We start from the raw sequence: 5255 nt of genomic DNA, 5'->3' as shown, positions 1-5255 counted from the left end.
TGCATTCGCGAAGCCGCGCGCAGGCGGAGGGGGGGACGCGGCGAGCGGGAGCGTCGGCTTGCTCTCTCCCCGGGGGACACGCGCGGCCGCGGCGGGGGCGGGCTCCGGTCCTCGGGTCTCGGCCCTCGTCCGCGCTCGGCGGTCTTGCGGGTGAAGTTTGAGTCCTGTGTTTAAGGAATAACGCCAAGCGCGTGTCTGAGTGTGAGCGAGCGTGTGTGACGTCGGGAGGCGCCGCGGCTTAGCCGAACCGCCCCACCCTGCTGTCCCTTGTCTGGACCAAAACTGCTGACTGGCCGACCCGCGCGGTCACATTTGCCCTCTGGGGCTTTCGAAAACCTTAAATCAAAGTTGGTTTTTTTCCTGACAACTCCCGAGGCTACTTCCGCGGCCTCTGGGCTGTGGACACATAAGGACGTGCGTTTCCCCGACCAGGTACTCAGCCGCTGGCGGTCGGAGGGTCTGAGAGGTCGGCACCGTACGGTTTCCGATTCTGCTAGAGCTCGGTTATTTCCATGTGGTCTTCGGCCACAGGGACTGAGTAGACCGTGCGCCGGAGTGGTGTCTGCCCTGATGCTAGGAAGAACTAGAGCAGTGACGCGGGTATTTCAGGACACGATTTTAGTCGTTTTCAAATTTTCGAGCTTGGGTTTTACAGGTGATTGCCAGAATTCTCCCTGTAACCCCCCTTGGCGTGTGTAGTAGCAGCCGTAGAGTTAATTAGAGCCCGGGACTTGACGATTCGCGCTTGGAAACAATTTGTAAAGTACGACTTCGTGTTCGACAGTACTTAGTGCATCGGACAACGTGGGTTGTTAAAACTCTAGCTGTGCTTTCAAAGCGTTTTCAAGCTGCTCTTTCTCTCCACATTCTGTGGGATTTTTGAATCGGCTACGCCGACGTGCCTCTGCGAGGGCGGGAACTGAGCAAGACCGAGCAGGAGTCAATTCCCGCGCCCGGGCGCGGTGGTCCCGGGCGGCGGGTTGGTTGGGTTCCAGCCGGAGACTCCACACGTTGGAGAAAAGCCTCTGAGAAAGGGTCGTCTAGCAAACACAACCCTGCGCCACGGACGGATTCATATCTTTGAGGGGATGTGCCTAGGGCTTCCTTGTGACACCCCATTCCCTTTGACACCCCACATATGACCGGCGCGGGGAGGGCAGAAGAGGAAAGGATGCGACGTGAAAAGACGGGACCCGGGCGGGGCTTGGGCCGGAGGAGAGGACTGCAGCCCGCGTGATAAGCCCTCATTAAAACACAAAACCTTTTCCCTACACGCCCTCGTGTCTTTAGTGCGGTCTCCACCTCGGTGCCTTCAATAACCGTGCGAACAGAAACCCGAAACGTTCCATCCTGACTTCTGAAACTTAACCCCAGGCAAATCACACAGTCGGCGGGGTCGGGCGGGGCCTGGCGGGGCTGCACCGGGTCAGCGCCGGACGGCCGGGGGGTGTGCGGGCGGTGGCGTGGTCACCCCCACCCCCCAGCTTGGCTGTCGGCCTCAGATTGGGTGGCCGGCGTTCACGGGGTCCGGGCCTCTGCCCGACTGCAGCGCCCGTGGCCTGAGCGCGCTGCGCGGAGCAGAGCTGGGCCGCACCGCGACGCCGCCCCCGCTCCGGGTCCCCGCCATATAGCTGATGGTGAGCCAGACGCGCGCCGGTCGCCTGCCCCGTCTCTCCGGCCCAAGCGTAGGTGGCCAGTCCGCCCAGGCCACAGGTAAATGCGCCGCGGCCCGCCGGGCGCAAGCTCGACCTTCACCACTGTCAGTGACGGCTGCAGGGTTTTCTGAAAGGAATGTCTACAGGTGCAATTAACGTTTGCCACGCGAGCAAATTAGCGGGCGCTCCCAAACGCCCGAAGCAAAACCTGAGCTCATCCTTGAAAAAAAACACACACACACAAGAGTTCTCTCTCACTATACTAGTGAATTTAGTTATAATTGCGAAAAATTGCAAAAACGGAAATGACTTGCTTGCAATAAAGTAGCAATGGTTAGTTTTTCCATATTTGTCTTTGAAGATGTAACCGCTGTACAATGTTATAAAAAAAATATGGCAGGGACGTGAAAGCACACATGGATTTAATGTGGGTTAAACATTTTTTAAGCAAAGAGGGTCATATTTTAAAAGCGTTTAGAACAGTGCCTCATACATAATGAGTGTATATGTCCGTTAATAAGGAAGAACGCATCGGGCAAAAACCTCAGCGTTTTGAATACTATCAAAATAATATGCTCATTTCTTTTTAACATGCTTAATCGCAATTAGGCAGCAGATTTTTCAATTAGGTCTTTTATTCCCCCCAAATATTCCGTTTGCTTTTCTCCTGGTTAGGCGCCTTGTCTGTCTTCAACTGAAAGTGCGTCTCGAGTAAGAGGGGGGAAATAGAAGGAGGAAACTCTTTAAAGTGCCCCAGCACACTAAAAACAGCCCTGGATTGGAGGTGGGGGTGGGGCAGGGAGGTGTAGGGGTGGCGTGTGTGGAGAGAAAAAAAGAGAATGAGAGAACGGCGGGATTTCAAGCCTCATCGCCCCTCTGCGACATCCTTTTCAGCGAAAGTTGGTTGAAGGCTTAGAAAGAGCCAGAGCAGGAGAAAAGATGTCTGCGCACGGAGCAAACTGCAGTTCTTTCCTTTCTTTCTCTTTGAAAGATTTGTACAATGAGATAATTAGACCGAAAGATACGAGGGGCTTTCCTAAAAACGAAATGCCATTAGGAAAGAAAACCCCAGGACGACAGTTCTAAAGGGAATGGAGGAGGGGAGACTCAGTCGCCTTCCCGAAATTGGTCATCTCGCCCGTGTTTTGTATTTATGTGATTTAACACAATTACTGGCGTGAGCGTGAGATGTTGAATGCAGAGATCTGGAAATACTACATTCAATGGCCCTTATCCTCTTCCCCGATTCTCCCCCCACCCGTTTAATATAAAGTTAGTTTTTATATCTGTAACCGTAAGTTTGGCGATCTTGACCAAGTCTTATTTTATCCCACAAAATTTGAGTTTTGTTGCACAAACTAATGAAGTGATTGCTTTGCTGTACTTTAGAAATTTCCCTTGCAGCATTTTTGGAACGAACGAACCAGGGATTTTTTTTTTTTTTTTTTAATTCTTCTTGGTCTGCTATTTTTCTTCATTAAAAGCTTTTTGATTTTTCAAGATCAGTTGTCACATTTTACTTGTAGCTTCTCTGAATCCTTTGAGATGCTGCTTACAATTACTTAAAAAACGTCAGCCACTCCAGTATTTGGCTCAGAAATTCACCAAGGCATGCACCACTTTAAAAAATACTTTAACTTATTTTCTCAGTGAAATAAAGGCAGCTCTCTTAAAGACCTTTATGTTAGTCTGAGAAGCCAAAGTGCACACAGTTCAAATTGAGAAGTACAATATTTTGCCCCATCTGAAATGTTATAATTATTTACACTGTTTTCTCTGCCAAAGGAAGGACAAACAGGTTGCCCTGAGAAGTGCTAGTCTATTTGCAAATGCTAGGGCAGGTGACAAGCACGTGTGATCTGTGGGCAGTCTTGTAGGCTGCCTTCCCTGACTACAGAGCTATTGTCAGCCGGTAAAATGCCTTACAATGTGTGAGAATGCCGTGCCCTGGGAGTGGAGGCCAAGGGCAAGATCCTTGTAAATTTCAGTACCCTTCCCAACATCAGGCTGGCAACAGGCAGGCCAACCTGGGGTCACTGTGTGACACATATTTGCAAGCCAGTAAAGCAAAACAAAGCTGAAAGCAAGTGCAAATTTAGGCCCACCTACCTTGAAGTTATCTCTAAATGGAAGCTGCTTTACCAGTTAATTTTTCTTGCCTGGTCAGCCACACAAAATGCGTCATATTTCTTGGCTTACCCCTGTAGGTGCTACTTATTTGTTACATCAGAGGCTCCAAGGTAGGAAATCTAAGACCCAAAGCTCCCTTTCCCGGAAGTTAGTGTGTTTAAATTGATCTCTGTTTTTAAGGGGCAATTTAAAAGATTTTATTCTAGGTGTTATGAGTGCTTAGCACATGCTCAAGGATGAAGGCTGATTTTGTTGCAGGACCCTTGAGATGAGGGTCATATAGCAAGTAACCGGTTTTCCATACCCAAGTAAGCAACAGTCAGAAGATAACACTCACTGAATTAACTCTTAGTGGGGGTTGAATTGATACTGTCAGGCTTTTCTTTTAAGGAAATTCTTTTAAATTTCCATTTTTTTTTTGAAGTTGGTTTGATTGGCAGATTTTTCCCCTCTGTTAAGGGCACTGTGAAATATATTCACTTCTCTCATGAAAATGTTATTTTAATTAATATATTCCCCTCCTGTACAATAATGCCTGTAACAGAGTGGGTGCACAATAAATGGTTTGGAGATGACTTTCTTGTTAAAATTAATGAACTCTCTGCTTCTTTTCGTGTATATAGAATTTAGATACATTGGAATAATTAAAAGGAAATAAACAACCATGAACTAAAAGGCCATGAAAAGATGGAGAGAATATGCTTAAATATGAACAGAAAAGCATTTATTGTGAGTGGACCCTTTAGTTCAGTCCTGAGCTTCCCGGCAGCCAAGTCAGAAGAGAAACAGAAAGTTTTCCACTTTTTATAATCGAAAAAGAAGAAACACATTGTTTTTCAATAAAGAAAAACTTTACCCAGTTACTGAAGTCTAAAAGAACTGCATGATTGCCTGTTCACAGACTTTTAAGATTTTATTTTATTTAAAACAATTATTTTCTTTGTCTAAAGATCTCTCCAAAATATCTGTATTAATTACAACATGAAAAATAACGTTCACACTATGCATAAATGAAGACAATAGTTTATCCCTAATAGCTGAATAAGCCATCTACTAAGTTAAGATTAATTAATAGATGTTAATAGGACCAGTGTGTTAGAGTCCTAAAAATGTAGATTCTCTGTAGAAAAGTTTTTGCTTTCAGTTTCAGAAAGAAAATTTAAATGAAAGATTCCTGGATCTGCTTGGTTGGCATTACCTGATGAAAATGAAAGAGAGAGGCTCTACAGGTTTCTGAAATATCAAATACTGTAGAATTTTAAAGACAAAGTATTTGTCACTGGAATGCAAATGAACATCTATGTTTTCTTAACACTTTTATTACAACATTTTTATTAGATGTATGCACATTTATGACCTTATCTGCTTGTTTTTAAGTTGGTAGGTGACTTTTGGAAAAAAAAACAAAAACTTCATAGATTGGAAATAAGAGCTTGCTAATTTTAGATTTACTGTGGAAAAAATACAGGC

Source organism: Galeopterus variegatus, unplaced genomic scaffold, assembly GCF_000696425.1.
Source record: "Galeopterus variegatus unplaced genomic scaffold, G_variegatus-3.0.2 Scaffold804, whole genome shotgun sequence".
NCBI lineage: Eukaryota > Metazoa > Chordata > Mammalia > Dermoptera > Cynocephalidae > Galeopterus > Galeopterus variegatus.
This window is presented reverse-complemented; position numbering follows the sequence as displayed.